Genomic DNA, 23969 nt, shown 5'->3' on the forward strand with positions numbered 1-23969 from the left:
ATATTCAGGTGTGAACGTAATTAATTTTTCTGTGAACGACTCAAGACCTGATGGCAAATAATTAAGTTCGTAATTAAATATTTATGTGGAAGTCTCAAATAATGAATTTAAAATTTTCTGAAAATTAAATTACACGGAGATAAATAAACTGTGTACATTAAGAGCCGACAAATAATATAATGATAAAATCATTAGTAAATATTATCATTCTAAATAGTAATTCTTTAACTTGTAATTCAAACGCAAATAACTATAGAATAAATATTAAAATTTATTGTTTATACAGGAAAAATTAATATTTGAGTTCCCCGCATGGAAAAGCTATATATTGTTAAAAATATATATGGTGAATATGTGATAAATATATGGCGGCAAAAATATTTATATTCACGAATATATGTTTTTTACATATATTGGAGTATATATTTTTAATAATATATTTCTTTTTATATAATGTTTTATATTTCTCTATATATATAATCTCATATAATTCTCAATATATTTTTGTCATACATGGATAGTATATATGTAATTTATAAAGTACAATATAATAAAATTTACATATATTTTGACTCATATAATTAGTGATATATTGTCTGTATATAATTGATCGTATATGGAAGAACTTATATGTTTAAATCTATGGTTTATGGTATATTTTTCCAATAGATAAAAAATTATTTTTTTCTCGATATATTAAAAATTATAGTCTTTATACACCTATATTTTTTTAAAGCTGCCTAATAGCATAGAAATGAAAATTGCAAACTGAAATGCATGGTTTTTGCTATGTAACATACCATAGTACGAAAAATATGTATAGTACTATATATTTTGCAATATATTGGAAAATATATGGAGTACCATATATTTTGCAATACACTGGAAAACTTATATAAAAAATATACATCATACTGTATATTAACAAAGATACTACTTTCAATACAATATATCAATATATAATAAAATATACCAAGATATATATGCTAAACATACATGAAAAAAGTTATATTGATAAATATATGATCAATATATTGTAGCAATATATTTTTTTCAATATATTATAATATATTAATATGGCAAAAATATAAATATTATTTTATATATTGTGCAATATATCACATTGTAATATTCATATATTTTTTCAGATATGAAGTTTTTTCATGCGGGATACGTGAAATTTTTTTTTATATCAAATAAATATGAACTAAATAAAATGTTTAAATAATGTAAATTTTTGGTTAAAGGCGGCATAAATCAACATTGTCAATATATTATTAAGAATGAATTTACAAATTATGCTTTGAGAGCTAGGGGTACCAAAAGGTTCCGTCTTACTGTCTTAGCAAAACCTGCGTGAAATTATTGCAAATTTCAAGGCTGAGGTGATGGTATAAGTGCCGATTGGGCCCATCCTAGGGGCTTACCCCATCTGGCGTCACGTGAGCGACTCCTTTCAGCAAGATCGAGTCTCCTCTTGTCCAGCTGCTCCGTCTATTCTGCACCCAGGCTGTTACCCAACGTTGTTAAGGTTTTTCCCTGTCGTATGATGTTTTAAGACCCGAGACGCTTCTATGCCAACATTCTCTTCTATGATCAACATAGAATATCCCGGTTTTATCGAGGTCCTTCATCGGCTTAAGTATCGTCTGATTTAGGTACCAGAGTTTTTCCGTAATCTTACAAAAATTACATTATTTCACAACATTTTCGTTTTTATTAAATAAATTACACAATTTTCTGTGATCCTATTATTCAATCCTTTAGAGTCAGAGGATCTCGAAACGTCTCCGTTTGAGGCTAGTGGGGAGAGCGCGAATCGTAGAGTCCCGTGAGCATGTATGAGTGACATGTGAGAGTAGTAGTGAGCCTGTGAGTACCCTTCCACTCGTTTGAATCTCGCGCTGCATTCATCGACAGAGCCGTAGTTAGTACTGTTGACGTGAAGAATCTCCAAAAGTAAGGTTAAAAAAATTTAAAAAATTTTATACATTGCTATGTAATTGCAATATTACTTAGCTATATTTATAATGAAACCAAATATTGTTTTTACTTTGAATTTAAGTCCTTTGATATTTATTATTTAATAAATTAAAAATAAAAAATACAATAATTGTTACTTCCCGCTTAGGTGAAATTCTTCCTCTTTTAATACGGCCCTGTCACATTTGCTTCGTGCTCTTCCTAATTCTATCGGGCTCCGCCAGACCGAAGAGTGGGGTATCAAGGTCAGACTCTAAAGGGTCAACTAAACAGGCAGTGTTTGAGAAAATAAGGTTCTCGAGACTTGTGTTTTTCCCCGAGATCTTACAATTTATTATCTTGGAAAATTCTAAAGTTATTTAAGTATTTGTTTTTCTTTACAAATTTCTTTGAGTGACGAGATGTTTAAATTTTGTGAATGCCTTCTGTTAGTACAGAGTTTTGTCCCAATGAATATCTAGTAAAAGGAGTTTTTTGTTCATATTACGTGGTATTGATTTGTCACATTAAAATTTTGCGCGGTAGTGCCTAAAGCAAGCAGGTGCACCGTAGACGAAACACTAATCCTGGCAACAAATTTGTCGCGACAATCGTAAAGTGATGACATTTAGGGATAGGCGATAGTAAGAAAAATATCGATAGTCGACTATTGATTTTTATTTTAAATGACAATCGGTAGTCTGATTTTACAGGGTGAAACTATCGATATATCGATTGCAAATAATGGCGCGAAATTTAAAAAATTTCTTAATCAAATTTCAAAATAGTATAACAAAAGGGTAAACAATCATATTACGATAGTTAATTTAAACTAAAGCTTGAATCTTTTTTCTACTATTGTTTTACCAAATAAAACGTAAATAAATCATTCAGTCTTGGAGGTTCTAATGGTGTAGGTAATAATTAAATGTGAAATAATTTTTCTAAAAACCATATATCTTACACAGTTAGAAATATTGTGTTAACTTCAACACAAATCGTCTGTTGCAAACGGTCTACACAAATTTTTGTGTCAATTCAACACATTGCGTTTGTGTTGATCCTTAACACAAATTTTATGTTAAATAAAATTGAACACATAAAATCTGTTCTTTTAACAGAACATATGTGTAAATTTAACACATTTTTCGTGTTAAAATCAACTAATAAATATAAGCACATAACCTAATGAGCTCAAGTATACTGATCTACCCTTAATAGAACTTATGTCAATTCAGCGCACAATAGAACCAGATCAAAAAGGTATGAACGTTATCTAAATTTAATTGTAAATAAATTATAATCCAAATTACCCTGCAGGCAATGCTGCTACAATGTTTTGCTTGGTTATCGTAATGAAGAATTGCGCGGAAACGTTTAGTCAAACAACACAAATTTTGTGTTAATTTTCGAATAACACAAGAAATGTGTTACATTCTAGATTTTCCGAACATTTAACAAAAAAATCTGTTAAAGTAAATAAACACAAACGGTTTGTGTTGAATTAAGAGATTTCTGTGTTAAAAATCAACACAATAAATTTAACCAAATAATTTTTTAACACAAATACACAAAATTTCTAACTGTGTACTTGTATTTTAACTCATCGTTGAATAAAATAAATAAATTAATTATTACTAAATAATTTATCATAATATATTAATTATATTTAACGTAGATATTTATACTGCACTGGCTGCTTTAATATACTATATTGAAAGTATTATGTTCAATATTTTGAAAAAAGCGTTCCATGATGCAATTCAATTAGCAACTTTTTTTCCACTATCGAATTTCGATATTTTAGAAAAAAAAAATATCAACAATCGATCAATCGAACGCAAAAAATATCGCTTCGATAGTAGTCGATTGTTTGTAAAAACTATCGATAGTTCGATTAGTCGATTTTTATCGCCTATCTCCAGTCACATAGGTATATCCAAGTGGCCAGCTTAGCTTTTTGTTGGCTTTTAGTTACCTATTTGAAGTCAACTTTTTGCTATTTCTAAATGTTATCAAAATGGTAACAAAAAGTACTTTTGAAAAAGATAACTTTTAAAAGTTAGCAAAATGTTACCATAAAATGTCGTGGTAAATGGTGACTTTTTAGAGATAAATAAAAGTTACCAATTTAATGTTGAAAATTTTCATCCCAAAAATGTTACATATATTTTGACTATATAGTATTCAAAAGATAGCATGTTACGGTCAACATTTTTCCAACAATTTTAGGTTAACATTTTGCTATTATTATAGTATTTCATTTTGTTATCAGTTTGTTAACATTTAAATGTTTTCACCTACAAAAAAGGTGGTAAACGCTATATAAGCCGCCATTTTAGATATGTAAACGCTCGAGAGTGATGCGAACAATATAACCTGATATTATTTTGTCTATAAAATATTGTGATATTATTTATAATATTATTTTTAACTATTGATAACTATTGATCAACAATACTCAACGGCTCATAAGAGGTAAATTTTTTCTTATAATCATGGAAAATTTTCGACAGCGGAAACGAAAACCGCTTGATTTGCTTGGACCACGACAACTAAAACGACGTACGCAACATGTATTTATTTAATATTTTTTATTGATAGATATTTAATAATCACGTGGTAAAATGGAACAAACCCACCGTGTTTCCACCGTGATTCAAATCTGCGAGGGAAGTGACATGGTCCGGATTACACGGTGAGATTAAAATCTCAGCATGTTTCTTCTCATGCTTTGCGTTACTCAATCTCAAAATTAACAAACTCAAAATATAAAAGTAAGCTTATCAGATAAAAATAAAACTATAAGTTAGTGTCACCAGTGCTAGTTACAAAAACTAGTCTTGATATTAAGCTCACAATTACTATTACAATTATTGTTATTGATATAAAACCTATGAGTTTGTAACTAGACCTAATTAAAGTAAAAAATAATTTAATAATTTTACAATTATAGTACAAAAAAATAGTGCCTGACATAGAATAAGCCATTTTGTGTTGTAAAAAAATTTTTAATAAATTTAAGCATTCCAATTTTAAAAAATTTTACATTTGTCACAATAAACTGCGAGTGATTACAATTTACAAATAAACATAAACACAATTTTAAAAATGTTGTTTAGTTGATTCAATATATTAAACAAGAAAAAATAAATATTTCATTTCATGATCGAATATTTTTAGAATTTATGTTTGTTTATTTGTAAATTTTCAAATTTCCCGCGGTTTATACTACCCCTGACCTCTAATGATCCTCAAAATTGTTAATATTAAATCAACTAAAATAAGACAAATTTGTCAAATTGAAGTCAACTTTTTTCCATCAATTTGTTGCCAATGACAAGTTAACAATTTGTTATGTTTTTGGTAACATAAAACACATTGTGATTTGTTAGCAAAAAGTTGTAAAATGTCAACATTAAGTTATGAAAATGTCAATAAATAGTTAACAATTTGTCACCAAAAAGTTATCTTTTTGAGACAGAAAAAAGTTAACATTTTGGTGGACATTTTTTTTGTTAATTTTTTCGATACAAAAAATTTAACATTTGGCCACTTCCCAACAAATTGATCACAAAATGAAATACTATAATAATAGCAAAATGTTAACCTAAAATTGTTGGAAAAATGTTGACAGTAAAATGCTATCTTTTGAATAATACTATATAGTCAAAATATATATAACATTTTTGGGATGAAAATTATCAACATTAAATTGGTAACTTTTATTTATCTCTAAAAAGTCACCATTCACCACAACATTTTATGGTAACATTTTGCTAACTTTTTCATATTATATTTTGTTAACATTTTTATGATAACTTTAAGATAACTTTTAAAAGTTTTCTTTTTCAAAAGTACTTTTTGTTACCATTTTGATATCATTTAGAAATAGAAAAAAGTTGACTTCAAATAGGTAACTAAAAGCCAACAAAAAGCTAAGCTGGCCACTTGGGTTGGGTATATAAGGTAAAAGCACCAATTATTGACGGGGGTCAAATTATCGACGCTCTATCCCATTTTAGAACATATTTAATTACCTATTATATTAATAATGATCGTATACATTTTTAAACAATCTATATAATTTAAGAAATCGAAAAAAAATTATTATTAGTGAAAAATATTAAATATTCATTAATAAAAAAAACAAAATTTATTCGAGTCTATCGAAACAGCTTGTAAGCGTCAATTTTCTTAACTATTGCGGTTAGAAAAGCAGTCGTTTGAAACGATAATTTTAAATTATTTTTTCCATTTAATCACATCAATTTTTTTTTTTATAAATAAATAAAATAAAAATATCATATATTTACAGTGAATTATATGCTTTTTAATTTTAAAATAGTGGATGTAAATGATTAGTACATAATATTGAAGTTGTATCTCATATTGACAGGTCAGTAGACAGCGCCATAACGTCTTTTTTTTCAAACATAAATCCATTAAAAACTTAAACCATAATATTCGAGAACCCACGCTGTCATATGTATAATATTAAATTGTTATTAACAAAATGATTAATTGATTTTTATTTAATTGAAAAACATTTTTATTAGTTTCGTGTTTAAAATAAAGGCGAGTGAAAAACATTATAAAATAAATATTTATTTAGTTAAATTAAAAATTAACTTCATTTTCAAAAAGTAAATATAAAGTTCAACAGATCAATGACGCATGCGCATTAAGGGTGTCAATAATTGGAGCAACAGCATGTCAATAGTTAGATCAGTCGGGTTTTTAACCTGTCAATAATTGGTGTATCCGGGTAATTTATTTTATCGCTTTAAATTAATTAGTAAATGCAATTTATTATTATAAAAAAATATGAATTTGTTTAGTTAAAAGACTAAATAAGACAATGTTAAAATTAAAATTCAATAATATCAATCGTTAACATGTTTAAAAAAATGGAATTTTTTTTTTTTATAAATCAGTTTTAATTATAATTTTAAATAAACTGTTACGCTCCCGTAATATTTTATTATTTAACAATTAATATGCATTTAATTATAAATACCCAATTATCATTTCTGAGCCGTTCGAACGGAAATATCGCTGATAAGCATTTTTAGAACGTCGGTGCAGTTCATCTGTATTAGACACAACGAAGTGTATACGTAAATGAGAACTGGACTGTCTCGACCTCTCCATAAGGAACCTGAGAAGTAACACTGTATTTATTTTACCACGTGTTTATTAACTCGCTTTCATGTATCTCTGTTCAGGCGGAATTTTGTAATTGATTTTAATCTATCATTCTGATAAACTAGAGACTTGAAATTTTGAACATAGCTCAGACTTGGATGACAATGCAAGAAAATGAAAAAAAAAATCTGGGCAACAGTTGACCCTGCGGGTCAGCCCCAAAACTTCCCGCTGTTTTCGAGCTCTTTGAGCTCGAAAACATTGTTGTGACTACATTTTTGAGCTCGAAAATACAGTGCTCCCTCTCTATAATTCCCCTCGCTATGATTCTACTTCCCCTCATTTTGAGGGCTCTCGTTACATTGTATACAAAATATATTTGTGTACATTCAGAAAGAATGCGCGCGCATCTCTCTGTTTAGTACTTTTAAGAAAAAGTGGGGTCCTTTAAGAAGGAATTCTTAGAATTTTAGCCCCGAGTTGAGAATTATAGAGAGGGAGCACTGTACTTGTCTATGCAATGGTTTTCGAAAAAAAACCTGTTTTTTAGCATTTATTTCTCCCACGATATCTCGTGAACGAATTAATCGATTTTGATGTTTGAGGCGGCAAACAATGCATTTTATTGAGTTCTAGAGTTGAATAGATTTTGGAATCAATCGATAGTCATTTGTGAGAAATTTCCAAAAAAGTAAAAAAAAAAATTTTCGATCGATCTGAAATTTTCAAGAAAGTTGATGGCCAACAAGCTTCATTCATCAATCAGAGTCGTTGTTATATTAATTTGTAAGAGAAAGATGACCCTGATTAAACAAAATGATTAAAAATGATTTCACACGTTAAATGTCCATAAGAGACAGGATTAGAAATGATTTGAAGGATTAAAAAGTATTTAAAATGATTAAAAAACAAATCATTTTAAATACTTTTTAATCATTTGTTTTAATCAGGGGAGGAGGAAGGATAATTTATAATTAAGTAAATTGTATGTCACAGATTTTATTAATTTTAATTCGGAAAGTTTCGGGACTGGCCCGCAGGGTCAACTGATTTCCAGATTTTTTTTTTTAAATCTTAAATTTTCGGAACGGGTAACTGAAAGCATTCTGACTTCAGTTGAAAATAAAACACAGTGTTTGAATAATTTAAGTCATTGGCTGTCAAGAACTAAGCTGATACGCAGTGTGTTTATAATTACAATATATGAAAATTTCATATAATGATACTTTCGTTTAAGAAATAAATATTTAATCATAAGTACAAATTATGAAAATATATCAAAATTTGCTGTACACTGGTATGATGATGAATCAGAATGGACAATAAAGACCTGAAAGGTCTGTTTCGATGTAAAAAAATCAATAACACTCTACTACATTCTTCAGTTTTACTTTTAAATTTATAGCAAGTGCTGCCACAGCCGTCATTTTCATATACAATTTTTAACTTCCCGCTAAAAAAATTGAAAATTTTCAAAAATTCGAGAAGTTATTGGTTTCGGTCCGATTTGCAAAAACCGAATTTCTATTAGATTTTGACGTTTTGAGGTTCTAGGAAGCTATCCTGACTAATTTCACGATGATGTCCGAGTGTATGTATGTGTGTACGTACGTGCGCATTATGTAAATATTCATAACTCTTGAACAGATGAACCGATTTTGATCTTTGAGGTGTCATTCGACGCGGCTTGTTAATATCTTGAAGCTGTAAAAATTTGAGCTTAATTGGTAAGGTGCGTTCGGAGATATTTCAAAAATAAATTTTTTTCAAAAATGTTTTATTTGGATAACTTTTAATTTGCTCGATGGATTGATTACAAAATCTAATCAGCTCTAAAACTTTATAAACCACGTCGAATACCACCTCAACCATCAAAATCGGTTAATTCGTTCGCGAGATATCGTGGGAGAAAGAAATGCTAAAAAATGGTTTTTTTGAAAACAATGGGATTCAAAAGTAAATTAAATTACAAATATCTTTTGTAAATTTTGAACGCTTTCTATTTAAAATCAACGTACTGTTTTCTAAAATTACAACTCGTGTACGATTTATACATAGAAATGGTAAAATTACGACTCGTCTTAGTAGTTTTTCAAACGCATCATGCAAATTTACTCAAATTATGTCATAATTTTGTAGGGGAGAATGGGGTCAATTGAACCAGTAAGTTTAAAAAATCGAAAAAATAGAAAAGGAGTCGTCCTCTTGGAATTATATTTCAATACACTAAACCTTAGTCTGACCAAAATTTGGAACCAATTGGTATCATATTGATATGATGATTTACTTTAATAAAATTCAAGTTTTTGTGTTTTCAGGCATCTGAACTTTTTTTTCAGCTCTTGACAAATTGTTTAACAAGTTTTTAATTTTCAAATGTAATCATGAACTTTTTTTTTGTAATACCTTCTTTCATATATTAGTCATAAGTTTCCAACTTTACATCTAGTAAAATAGATTTTCAATATTTTTTTTTAAACTAATTATTACAATAAAATCATATGGCGTCAATTGAACCAGTACTCTCGGGGACGGTTGAACCACACGAACATCAGACATGCGGGCGCATCTTAACTGAATGTAAAAAAAAGCTAAACTAACCAAGAAAAAAATCTGGGCGTCGGTTGGCCCTGCGGGCCAGCCCCAAAACCTCCCGCTGTTTTCGAGCTCACGGAGCTTGAAAACATCACTGTGAATATATTTTCGAGCTCTTCGAGCTTGAAAATGCTATTACATGCAATCATTTTTTTATGAGCTTTTCAAGCTCTAACAAGTTACGTTTTATGCTAGAGTTTGAAAAGTTAAGAATTGAAAAACATCAATGAAGAAGCGGCTTTTAAATTTTTAATCTCGATTATGTTCTCTGAAATGAATGTATTGAGGCAGAAATCAATATCAGTGATCAAAATCAAGATGTGAGTGAGTTTTGACTTAGGTCAGAGCAATAATATATGAAATATCCGAGAAAAATATTAAAGATTAGGTTTTTTCAATTTTTTGCTGACAATATGATTAATACTAAAGAACAAGTTAGATGACATTATCTAAAAAAGACTATAAAGAGAAAGAGTTGGTATGATTTCAGACACATTTGAGCACATTATATTTTGATTTATGCGAAAAAAATAACATAAAATGTTATTTCTTTAACTTTTCAGCGCCGATATCTTTCGAACTAATTAACCGATTATGACGTTTGAGGTGGCAATCGACGCGTTTTATTGAGTTCTAGAGCTGATTAAATTTTAAAATCGATCGGATGAGTCACTTCAAAGATAATCGAAAAAAACCGTTTTTTACCATTTCTTTCTCCAACGATATCTCTCGAACAAATTAACCAATTATGATGGTTGAGGTCGCATTCGACGCGGCTTATAAAGTTGTAGAGCTGATTTCGATTTTGAAGTCGATCGTTCAACTCGTTTCTGAGAAATCAATAAAATAAACTAAAAAAAAAATTTTTTTTTCGTAATTCGCAAGCATTTCCGAGTTTACTTGACCAAATGATCCGAAATTTTCAGGAAAGTTGAGGGCCAACAAGCTCTTTCAATTGCCACCTCAACTATCCAAATCGGTTCATTAGTTAAAAAGTTATAGACCATTCACACACATACATACACACACTCACACATACATACATACAGACACTCGGACATCATTCTGAAAATAGTCAGAATAGCTTCCTAGGACCTCAAAACGTCGACATCTGATGAAAACTCTTTTTTCGAAAATCGGGGTGAAAACAATAACTTCCCGAATTTTCGAAAATCATCGATTTTCTCAGCGGGAAGTTAAAAATAATTATATTGACAGAAGTAGTGAAAGTGATTGTTGTAACATTTCATGTTATAAAAAATAATCAATATTATTAGAAGTATTGTAATTTCAGTTGTGAGCAGTAATGAATAGTAAATTATTCATTAAAGTCATTCGTTTGTGGTTCTAATTATCTTGGTTCAATTGTCGCCGACTACTGGTTCAATTGCCCCCACATAGGGGAAGATTGAACCATTTGATGCAGTTGTACAATTTCGTATTTATTAAAAATTTCCATCATTCGTTGTTATATGCTTATGAGAAATGATAGTCTATATTATCAAGTTTAATTTTGTAAAAAAAACAGTTATCATTTTGCTTTTATTCATCTAAAAAAAAAATGTTAAAGTATTTTGGGTTCAATTGACCCCACTCTCCCCTAATGACATACAATGATTGGTATTTTTACCATACCATGACTTTGTAAAAATATTGTAATTTTACATAAATTTTTTAACCGTGTATACATGTATTTGAAGTGTAATAGTTATTTATGTACCTTGGGTGAACCTCGCACCAATACGGTCGAGGTGAGTAATGTTTGCAGCAAGGATAGTATAAGGCTAAGGCCCGACAGGATAATTAAGATGATTAAAGGTAGTTTCCATCCTCGGCGGACGTATGCGGATTTTTACGTGCAGACGAAACTCAATCGGTAAATAATGCGCTTACGTGCTAATGGCTATTGAACTGTAATGAGCTCTATACCGTTGAGGAGGAAGTTGCACAAGCGTACACTGATCTTCATACAGTCGAGTAGCTCTGATATCACCTGTAGTTTCGAGAAGCGTGCCGGCTGCATGTTATGCAGAAAATATAATACAAAATCAAAAGCAAATTCTGAGTGTTACGGTATCTCTTGGTTGTTCAATAAGAATTAAAGTTTTGAAAAATGGATATGTGATCTGTTAAAATGTACTTATGACAAAGAGAAAAAGTACAGGGTAAACATATAGCTTTTCAAATTTCAACCCAGAGTGGAAAGTACCACGGGCCCAGGCTTGGCCCAGACTTGGCCCAACTTTGTAGAACCTTGGGCCAGGCTTGTAAGCCAGTCTTGGCCCAGCCTTGTAAGCCAGTCTTGGCCCAGCCTTGGTAGAAGCCTGGAATGATAATCTCGGGCCAAGCCTGGTTGCCAGACCTGGCCCATGCTTGGTTACCAGACCTGGCCCATGCTTGTTTGCCAGACCTGGCCCAGGCTTCCAGGAAACGAATAAATTTAATTTAAAAAAATTTATTATTATTAACCTCGTAGAATTCATGATCATTAACGTTTTAATTATCTAAGGGAGGTAAATGATGTGAAAAAAACTCGGTGGAAATTCTGCTGAACTCTGGACGCGAACTGCCGTCCTTCTGATTACTAGGTCCGAACGCTAGCTACTGGACGAACCTACTAACGTTAAACTGGTACATTTATATGATCTACTTATATAAACCATAGGTATATCCAAACTTGGGTAATTCTACCTTGGCCCAAGTCTGGGTTGCCATTGGACGGCCAAGGCTAGGTTACCCAGTCTTGGCCCAAGTCTGGCTTGCCATTGGATAGCCAAGGCTAGGTTACCCAGTCTTGGCCCAAGCCCGGGTAATCATTGTAACGGCCAAGGCTAGGTTACCCAGTCTTGGCCCAAGTCTGGCTTGCCATTGGATGGCCAAGGCTAAGTTACCCAGTCCTGGCCCAAGCCTGGGCCAATATAGGTGTGCCAAAGCTAGGTTCCCCAGTGCTGGGCCAAGTAGGGGCCCGTTGTTCAACTCTGGCAGCTCCTGTATGGGAAATAGTAAAAATCATTATTTTGAATTGTATACTTTCATTGGCAGGATGATATTTTTTAGACTGACTATAGTAAAAATTACAACTTAGACCATAAATTTTAAAGTTTCAAACAATAAAAATCTCCAAGTCGATATATATAATTTCATAGTTGATCGTTATTTCATCTTATGCAATCATAGTAATAATTTTTGTTCTAAACCCTCATTTTTATTATTTCAAATAATAAAAATTTATTTTTTTTCGTTGAATTTTATAATTGTTTATTTTGAATTATTCATTCCCGTTTATATCATTCAATTTAACTGTTGGCAATAATAATAAAAATTAAAAACAACTTCTGTAGAGTTTCTTATTTATAGGACTTTACACAATAACATTCTGACTAAATTTATTATTTTGTATACTTAATATTTTCATTATTTGAGACTGATTTCTTAATTGACAAACGACAGATATTTAAGCTTTGGCTGTTAATCTTTAAAGTTTAATTTTTTTAGCATTTACTTGGTCTCTTTTATAGTTTAAAATAATAATTTTATCTAAATAAACTGTATATTTTAGTATCCGATTTATATTTATTATTTATTAAATATTGAAATCACGATATTACTATTTCAATGAATATTAATTGCTAAAAATATTATAATTATTAGACATCAAGCTTTATTTATTACAGTTCCTTTTTTTCCGTGTATACAAACGCAGAATAATTTATAATCAAATCTTGAAAATAAAATTATTTGCCTGACTTTGGGAACGAACCTGGTCCTCACTGTTTTTTCGCACCCTGACCAAGTACGTAGACAGCTCAGCCACAATGACGATTAGAAATTTTGAATTTATAGCAAGTATATGGGTAGGATACAACGTCAATAGTATCATATACCGTGAACTAAAAAATACAATCTTGAAAAGTAATTTTATCTCCCGGAGTAGCAATTTATCTTACCGACATTCTAAAATGTATACTACCTACGTAGAATTAGATTGGAGATGTGACATTTATCAACTACGAAACAAAAATTACGACTAATGTACTAACTATTAATAATTCTAATAACAAATTCTACTTTTTGTAAGATTTAAATATTTTTATATGAATAAGTAAATATTGATTTTTTTCAAGCGAAAATTCAACGAAACTTCAATGTAATTTTTACGGTTAACTTGAATTTTCTACAAATGATAGTAATTTTAAATGTGTGTTGTAATTTTTAATTTTAGATAACATTTTTTAATATCTAATAAAATTAAAAATGAAATTTTTATTGATATAATTGTACTTTTCATTTAGTGAGATAAAACCGTTTTAGTTTCAAATAAAATAAAAATTACAATTTTAAAATAAAAATTATTAAAGTTGTGAGTGATTTTTGAAGTAATTGTCTCTACTTAAGATTGTAATTATTATGATAAATAAAAATTACAATCTCGATAGTGATCCCGTATGGAAATAACATATATGGTCAAAACATATGTAAAAATATATGATAAATATCAGAAAATATATGTGGCGAATTTAACTATATTTTCTGATATATTTTTTTTTATATTAAAAAATATAATACTCATCATATACGAGTCCATATATGTTGAGCATGTATAAAATATATATGTCAATCATATACAAAAATATATTTTTATTCTACATGAAAATATATATTTCTATCATATACGAAAAATATATTCTGATCATATATAAAAACATATATTTATGTTGTGTATGGAAAAGAAAACTTTCTTATTCGGATGACCAACTTCAATTAAATCAGATCTAAATTTTAATATATTCTTTAAATTGCAGTTAAAATTTTCAATATTAGTTAATTTGATGCGATTATGCCTACCCATATACATATACATACACCGAATAAAATATATACTTAAATATAACAAAGAAAATATATGATGTCATATATAATATAAATTATATGCTACCATATATTTCATTTCATATAAAAATTTTATATTTTTTAAATATAACAGGAAATATATCAATACAATATATTATAAGGTAAATGTAAATGTATATATAGCTTAATATAAAAAACATATAAGTAACATATATGAATACATATATTTACTACTGTATGTAATTTTATATTAAATCGGCGAAAATCTCTATATGACTTTTTATAATATACAATATAATATATCATATATTTTTCATTGCAAACATGTATGATTTTATATCTTTTAACCGTATATTATTTTTTCATACGGGATAATTGAAATAAAAAATTAATTTTCTGCTAATCATTGTGAATTTTTTTAAGGATTGTAATTTTTTGTTTGATATATCAAATTTTAAGCTATGGTTGTAATTACTATTTAATTTTGAGCGGTATTTTTCCCCGTGTATACATATAATCGCTTCACGCTTAGTCTCAAATTTCATGAATTATCAATTAAATTGGATAAATGTCGTTACCTCATTTCATTATTTAGTAACATTCGGTCATTTAGGTCATTAAAAGTTTCAATATATTTGAGAATAGAGTAAAATGAAAAACAGGAGTATTAGATCGTAGCATTATACTAGCAGCGGCGGCGCAAAGTACGGTGACCGTAAGTTTTCGTTGTTTAGTACGCAGGATCAGTATCGGAGCAAAAAGCAGTGAGAAATCAGTCTCTCCAGTGTCGTTCTACTTTACTACCAGTGCATCTACTGTTTTTAACTACTAAGGAAGAACAGTTATTTTATATAAATTTTGCCATACATAACTTCTGATTTCAATATAAATTCGGTTTAATTAAAAGAAGTAGCCCATACAAAATAATTTATATATTTATTAGCCTTAAATATAAGTATCAAGAAAGTGATCGATATAAAGGAGTGCCTGCATGTTTTTATAGAATAGAAACAGCAAAGGTGGGTCGAGTTGAGGGTTGGTAAATTGTGACGAGACTTATCAGCGAGAAATAGAGGACAAGTGAAAAGGTAAAAAAAAAAGGCAGAAGGCCATATAAGCAGGAGAGGAAGCTAAAGTTAAGATGGAGGTTCACGTTCCTAACTTAAGTCAATACTAATCACGAATGAAAAAAAACAAGGATTGAAAAATATTTTTTTGATCGGGAGATTATAGTGCAGGAAGTTTTTATTAACATTTCTCTGGCACTTATTTATTTATTTATTTTGAGAACTCTCTTAAGAGCAAATATTTAAATAACGGACAAATAAATTCATCTGGTTTACTTAAATCGTGTCCAACAGTGGTAAATTTTATGGCTGTTGCTTTGTAAAAATAAACACCGAACGATTGACAATCCTTTCAGTCAGAAATTCTCCTCGGTCAATATTGCTTTGTTAAAAATATAATATAACTTTTAATACTGTGTACAAAAGTGTCAGTGTATGTACAGCTTGTAAACTATAGTGACAGGTAAGCTACTCATCAACTTCGTGACATATTGATCAAAGAGCATATTTCATTTTAAAGTGAATAGATCTTGGTCAAGAACTAAGCTTATTTTTTATTGCAATGGTTTAGTAAAATAAATTTTGAAGTCGTTGTAAAAAAGATTTTGCTCGAAGGATTGTCTATTTTCCCCAAGTTTGGATAAATGGGTTTGAATACCGAAAAATTTAGTGAAATCCGATCCTACAGTATAAAAAAATTATTTACTTAAAAATTCTAATGATTTTAATGTCTTTATAAAAACGATAGGATTTTTGAAGTTGAACATTTTATTAAATGTGAAAAAAATTTCAAATAACTATTGCCTAAAGCTAAAATTGAGAAAGTCGTTATAGAAGTTACTTAAGTGTAAGCAACTTTGCATTATTATGAATTCCTAGTGAGCTCCAACAGTAAAAAAAAATGTAGAATTTAAAAGTTGTCATGGACATAACTGATTAGTATTCCATAGAGATTATACTGAACTCCGTAAGTTGTTAGATACTTTTTCATTTGTTAAAGCGTCAGGTTTCAAAATAAATTTTATAATTATTTTAACGTTGCAATTCATTTTAACACAACATAAAAATAAATATGTTTATCGATTTTATGCTGTATCATCAGATGAGAGTTTTATTTTTCAAACAGTACAAGTTACTTTTACCTTTTGAAAATAGATAAAATAATGAGCGTACATTTTATGTGACTATTAAACATTTTTTTACGGAATATATAAACGTAATAGTTTTTCATGTCTAGTACATATTCGAACAATAAATACTTGAGTGGGTAATATAGAATATATTATCGTTCTATAGGTCATTGAACATTCTTTATATTTATTACGAAATACTGTTAATTTAAAATAAAAACGTTTGATTTAATTGGTAGAAGCATCAAACGAGAGAATGCGTTAGAAAAACTGATCCATGCATTAAATACAATGAATAACTCACACTGAGAGAAAAAAGTGTATAGGGGAGACCGGGGCACGGCGTCCCCCTTAAGCCGGTAATTATTTTTTATGACTTTTAATCTATAGGTCAACCTAATTTAGTCCTTTTTCAAGCAAATCCATTAAGGTTTTACCAAAACTAAAAAAAAAAATTTTTTTTCCTGGAGCACGACGCCCCCCCCCCCCCTCCAAAAAAGCTTAGAAAAAATTTTTGTTTTTTTGTTTATTGAAAAAAAAGATTTTAACCACAAATATACTATTTCCGTACCTTTGCACTGTAAAAAATTCGTGGAGTGAATGCGGATTAAATCCGGAGTGAATGCGGAGTGAATGAATTTTTAATTATTCACTCCCCTCGGAGTGAAATTCACTCCGCAGGGGAGTTTTAAAAGTATTATTAATAAAAAATAACTCTACTCAATAAAATCGAAGTAAAAACTCGCGTATTACATTATTGAATAGCTGATATGCACACACACACGCGCACACATGTTTAGACACACACACGCACACGCAATTGCACACATTTGCAAACACGTACCCACACACCCAAACACACACTCGCACACATCCAAACACACACACGCACAAATCCGAACACACACACACTCGCACACACCCGAACACACATGCGCACACAGGCACACACACCCTCACATACACACGCACACATCCGAACACACAGGCACACGCACCCTGACATACACACACGCACACATCCGAACACACATGCGCACACATTTGCACACACGCACATACACCCTGACATACACATGCACACATTCGCACACATCCGAACACACACCAACACCCGAACACACACATGCACGCAAACACACACTCGCACACACACATTGTTTAACAGTTTAATATAAATTCATTTCAATGTTAAAACTTCGGAGTGGAGTGAATTGGGAGTGAAATAAAATCCACGTCTCTCCGAGATCACTCTACTAAAAAGAAACTCCCAATTCACTCCGCATGCGGAGTGATTTTTTTTAAAACTTCGAAATTCCGAGTGGCGGAGTGAATGCGGAGTGAATTCGGATTTGAATTCACTCCGGATTTTTTACAGTGTATAATCCCATGGACTTCGAATTTATTAGAAAAAAAATTTATTTAGCTGTTATAACCAGTTTTATTGAAATTTTTTTTTTTTTATTTTAACCACAATATAATCTCTTAACCTAAAAGAGCTTTAATCAATAAATTTTTCAAATTCATTTTAGTTTAGATAAAAATTTTGTTCTGTAGCAAAATTCTTTTTGGTGGTCCAGTTTGCCCCAGATATCGCAGATCAGCTTAATATATTTTTGAAACATCAGAGGTATCATGATTTGACAGAAAATGAAAAAAAAATTTTTACAAAATTTTTTAGGGGGGGCACCGTGCCCCAGGGGGCTGTAGCGCCCCGGTCTACCCTATTTCTAACAAAAAATGTTTAATTTAAGTATTTTAGATACTTAAATAGTGCCGAGCAATTATTTTCTTCATTGAAGTAAAATAATTACTTTGTTCAAGTATTTTATTTGCTTACTCGAACTGAGGAAAAAATTTGATTTCGTCAAAAAAATATGATTAGACATGCCTTTTTGATCTTAAATTATTTAGATTAGTTTTAGACATTAGCAAACATTTTTTTAACTTCCCGCTAAGAAAATCGATGATTTTCAAAAAATTCGGAAAGTTATGGTTTTCACCACGATTTTGGGAAATCAAGATTTCATCAGATGTCGACGTTTTGAGGTCATAGGAAACTATTCTGACTATTTTCAGATTGATGTCCGAGCTTCTGAATGTATGTGTGTGTGTATGCCTGTGCGTGTGTATGTAAACTCGTTGTGACTTTTTAACTAATGAACCGATTTGGATGGTTAAGGCGGCAATCGAAAGAACTTGTTGGCCATCAACTTTCCTGATAATTTCTTATTATTTGATCGAGTAGACTCAAAAATATTGGCGAATTACGAAAAAAAAAAAAATCTTTTTTAGTCTTTTATTGATTTCTCAGAAATGACTCAAACGATCGACTCCAAATTCTAATCAGCTTTAGAATTGAATAGAACGCATCGATTGCCACCTTAGACATCTCAATCGGTCAATTTGTTCAAGAGATATCGTGGGAGAAACAAATGGTAAAAAACAGTTATTTGCGAATATCTTTGAGATAACTCAATCAAAGAATTTCAAAATTTGATCAGCTCTAGAACTCGATAAAATCCGTTGATTGCTGCCTTAACCTTCAAAATCAGTTCATTTGTTTGCGAGATATCGTGTGTGAAAAAAATGCTAAAAAACGGTTTTTTTCGAAAACAATGACATACACAAGTATTTTCGAGCTCGAAGAGCTTGAAAATGTATTCACAATAATGTTTTTGAGCTCAAGGATAGGAAAACTAACACTATTCCGAGAAAATTTATTGTCTCCAAACAAAAAAATGTAATATTGCTTCAAAAAACTAACACATCTTTTTTAAAAAAAATATCTCTCATATTTAGAAAAAAAAATCGGTCTATCGGTTGATCCTGCGGGCCAGCCTTAAAACCTCCCGCTATTTTCGAGCTCCTTGAGCTCGAAAACATTGTTGTGGATACATTTTCGAGCTCTTCGAGCTCGAAAATACTTTTGTATGCCGTTGTTTTCGAAAAAAACCGTTTCTCACCATTTTTTCTCCAACGATATCTCTCAATCAAATTGACCGATTGAGACGGTTGAGGTGGCAATCAACGCGTTTTAGCAAGTTCTAAAGCTGATCCAATTTTTAAATTGATTTATCGAATCGTTTTTTGAGAAATTTCAAAAAAACTAAAAAAAAAATTTTTTTTTAATTCTTCCGTTAACGGTTTCTCTTGAACGAAAAAACTGATTTTGATAGTTGAGGTGGCAGTCGACGCGTTTTATTGAGTTCTAGAGTTGATCAAATTTTGGAATTGATCGGATGAGTCCCTTCGAAGATAATCGAAGAAATCCGTTTTTCACCTTTTCTTTCTCGATCGATTTCTCTCGAACGAATAAACCGATTGAGATGGCTGAGGCGGTGATCGACGCGTTTTATTGAATTCTAGTACTGATTAGATTTTGGAATTAATCGATTGAGCTATTTCTGAAAAATTTAGAAAAAACTGAATTTTTTTTTTTTTTTTGTATTTCTTCTATATCTTAAAGTCTATTCGATCGATCGATTTGAAATTTTCAAAAAAGTTGACCGCCACCAAACTCACACACACACACACACACACACACACACACACACATATACATACATACAGACACTCGGACATCTTTCTGAAAATATTCAGAATAGCTCCCTTTAGATTTCGATTACTTCAAATTTTACGATGTTCATATCGTAATTTTTACTAAAGAGCTCAAGAGTTTGTGTCATTTGTCCGAAGTATTATTTCTTAAATGAAAACTGCAATGCTATATCGTAAAAATTATGATTTCAAAGGTACTCTCTTAACATGACTCAGTGCTAATTTCATTAATTACGTTAATAAAGCTATATTCACTTCATAATCAGTGTATTTAAACAACAAATTAGTGAATTCTCACTAATAAATTTAGTACTACAATTTTAATTAGAAAATTAGTGAATTTCAGTCATGAACTAGCGATATTTTCATAATTTCTACAAGTGAAGCTATTATTCACTTCTCAATTTGTGAATTTCAAATTTTCACTAGTCAAATTCCACTAATAAATTTGACGCTACAATGTTCCCTAGCAAATTAATGATTTTCACTAATAACGTAGTGAAATCGTCAAATACCCTGGTCATGTTTGGTCATGTCCTGTCATGCTTAATCATATGTAGATACTTACAATCTCTGCCTGAACGTTCACGATTGATGCAAGAGTATTTTCATTATTGATACACGGTCATGCATGATCATGAAGGGTAATAATAATGCATGATCATCCGTTACTTTTTGTCTTTCATATTTAATATCAAATGACTTCTAGTGTTGATCATAAATAATTATGTATATATATTAGGGTGCTTCAAAAAAAAACTTTAATTTTTTTTTTTCGCTCTTACCCCCTAAAACGTTAGTGGTTGCCAAGAAAAAAATCCTCCCAAAAGATGGGCTCTCTAGCTCAACTCTAAGAGGTCGCTATTTTAATTTTAATTTCCCATCTGATTAACATGTAAAAATTTATTTTTTCATTCAAAGTGTAATTACTCGTACGCTGCTCAATATTTTCCAAATTTATACATAGACTTTTAAAGCTGAGTCCTCAAGCTTTCCAAAACCCTATGATAAGTCATAATTATCCCCAATTGGAGCTAGCAAAAAAAAAATCGAAAATTAACAATTTCATTTTGAAATACAAAATCGATACTTTTCAGATAGCTTCAATGGACATTTAAATAATGGTAATTATGACTTATCATAGGGATTTGGAAAGCTTGAGGACTCAGCTTTAAAGGTCTATGTATAAATTTGAAACATATTGAGCAGCGTACGAGTAATTACACTTTGAATGAAAAAATAAATTTTTACATGTTAATCAGATGGGAAATTAAAATTAAAATAGCGACCTCTTAGAGTTGAGCTAGAGAGCCCATCTTTTGGGAGGATTTTTTTCTTGGCAACCACTAACGTTTTAGGGGGTAATAGCAAAAAAAAAAATTAAAGTTTTTTTTTGAAGCACCCTAATATATATATATATATATATATATATATATATATATATATATATATATATATATATATATATATAGTGGAAACCTAAACATGCAAACATGCAAATAACCTTCTCAATAAGACAATTTATAGATAAATTGAGAAAAATATAGATAACCCGAACTGGGAATCGAACCCAGACCAATTCGGTATCGCGCCGAGTGCTCTACTATATATATATATATACACTTGATCATATAAAGTCTTGCATGGGTGTATGTCGCTATTCGCGTGAGTCAGTATTTATTCCATTGACTTCTGTGAAAAATTAATAATTAAATATTTTACTAGATATAAATATAATTATGATGCTATTTTTAATAATTTTAATAAAAAAATTTCAAAATAATAAAAAATAGAAGTTCAGAACAATAATATATTTATACGAAGAGAACGTCAATCATTACATCATTTTTACTTCTTCATCAGTTATTCTGTGGTATCATAATGAATATACTATTTACACTTACGCGGTTACATGCGTAGGTCAGCGCAGTGGATAGCATCAAAGACTTTGAATTAGAAGGGTGCAGATTTGAGCCCAGCAGTCACCGGGATTTTTTCATCGATCATGTATACTTCCTCTAAGTAATGATTCTTATACATTAGATCACATTTCGGATCTAATTGAAAGTGTCTTATTTATTTTTCGCAATATAATACTTTTTTTTTTCACCGATCTAATCAGTGGATTCTCATATTCACTTTTCAATTTAGTGGATTCTTATAATCACTTATCAATTCAGTGGATTCCCTTATTCATTTTTCAAATCAGTGAATTCTAATATTCACATATTCATACAGTAAATATTTACTAATTCTGCGTGGTACGATAGTAGCATTGACAAAAAGTGAATATGTACTTAAAATTAGTGAAAAATCACTAATTCATGTTTAGAGAGTAATTTTTTCAGAATGTTTTGAATTGTTCTGGAAATTCAATACAATTCTGTAAAATTCTAATATATATGTAAATGTTAAAATAAGTTCAAAATTATTTTATCGGTCTGGAACGCACAAGATTTTTTTCAAAATTTTTGAAACATTCGGAAAAATTCTACAATATACAGGCCGAAAAAAAAAAATTACAATACTTCCCATCGTAACGAAGTAATTATTCCCATCTCTACATTTTAATGATTCTCATTCTTTTATGTTAACTATTGCTATCGGAGATGATAAGCATTCTTATCCGTAATGATAATCATTGCTATCGATAGTTGAGGTCTCAGATGACAAAATTTAAAGATTTTTCGGGCATAACAAATATTACTATGTAGATGGTTACTACTACTATCGATAACTGTAAATATTATTATATGAGAAACGAACAGTTAACGTAAAAGCATGATAATGTTTATCACATACAGATGGTAACCATTCCCTATTGCTAGATGGTAATAGTTAGCATTTTTTTTTCAACGTGTATTTAAAATTTATAAATTACACGAATATATTCCAAACAACCCGATCGGGAAATATTCTAGACTGATGAGAATTAATTCCAAGTGATATTCGACATTCAAACATTTTAGAGCTTATCAGATTGTTTTCGGAATTTTTAGGGCAGTCCAGAAAATTAAATACATAAATAAATGCAATACCAAAAAATAACCCAGCGAAGTGGGTGTTTGCAGCTAGTTTATAATAATCGCTGAAAAGTTATCAAACGAAATATTTAAATAAAAGAATTCGAATGTCGAACAATGTATTTATTTTTAGGATAAATAAAAAATAAATGTTAAATTATTTTTATTTTGTTTGAAAACAAATTTATAAAACGTTTCCCTTTCATAAATTTACAAAAATTTTATTTTATTAATTAATTAATTGCTTTTTTTTTATTAATAATAGAATAATTAATTAATTTTATTTATTGGTTATATTTTTTTATTATGTGCCTATTTATATTTTCCCGCGCCTATCTGGTTATAATATAAGCGCTGTTGTCACATCGCGCTACTGTTTTGGTACTTTGAAATTGTCAAAAAGTTTCAAGCGTTTATAAATTATATTTCAGAAACGACGTGGTCAATAGTTTTCATTTCTTTTTTTTACATGGTTTGTAATTTCAGTTTTGAAAACATACAAAATTTTTAGAAAGATTCTACATTGTGTTTTGATTTTATTAAAAAAACATTGCCCGTAAATCTCTATTCTCGATAAGAGCCCGTTTTAAAATTTCAATATTTGAAATATAAAATTGGGGTGGTCAATGTTA

General features: G+C 29.9%; 2 protein-coding genes across 7 annotated transcripts in view; both read left to right on the plus strand.

Annotated features, from left to right (window-relative positions):
* LOC130669308 (neurocalcin homolog) overlaps positions 1-23969 on the plus strand; it is a 131687-nt gene that overhangs the window by 15080 nt on the left and 92638 nt on the right. The window lies entirely within an intron of this gene.
* The window catches only part of LOC130669309 (neuronal calcium sensor 2), an 89536-nt gene that overhangs the window by 14942 nt on the left and 50625 nt on the right, over positions 1-23969 (plus strand). The window contains exons 1-2 of one of the 4 annotated variants that reach the window (XM_057472113.1): positions 15311-15644; positions 15845-16086. The exons of 1 other annotated variant lie outside the window; for it this stretch is intronic. The gene's annotated coding sequence lies outside the window, so the exon portion shown is untranslated. Of the gene's footprint in view, positions 1-15310; positions 16087-23969 lie in introns of those variants that run through there. 2 more of the 4 variants (XM_057472110.1, XM_057472112.1) reach the window with 2 other exon arrangements.

The sequence above is a fragment of the Microplitis mediator genome, chromosome 6 (genome assembly GCF_029852145.1).
Source record: "Microplitis mediator isolate UGA2020A chromosome 6, iyMicMedi2.1, whole genome shotgun sequence".
NCBI lineage: Eukaryota > Metazoa > Arthropoda > Insecta > Hymenoptera > Braconidae > Microplitis > Microplitis mediator.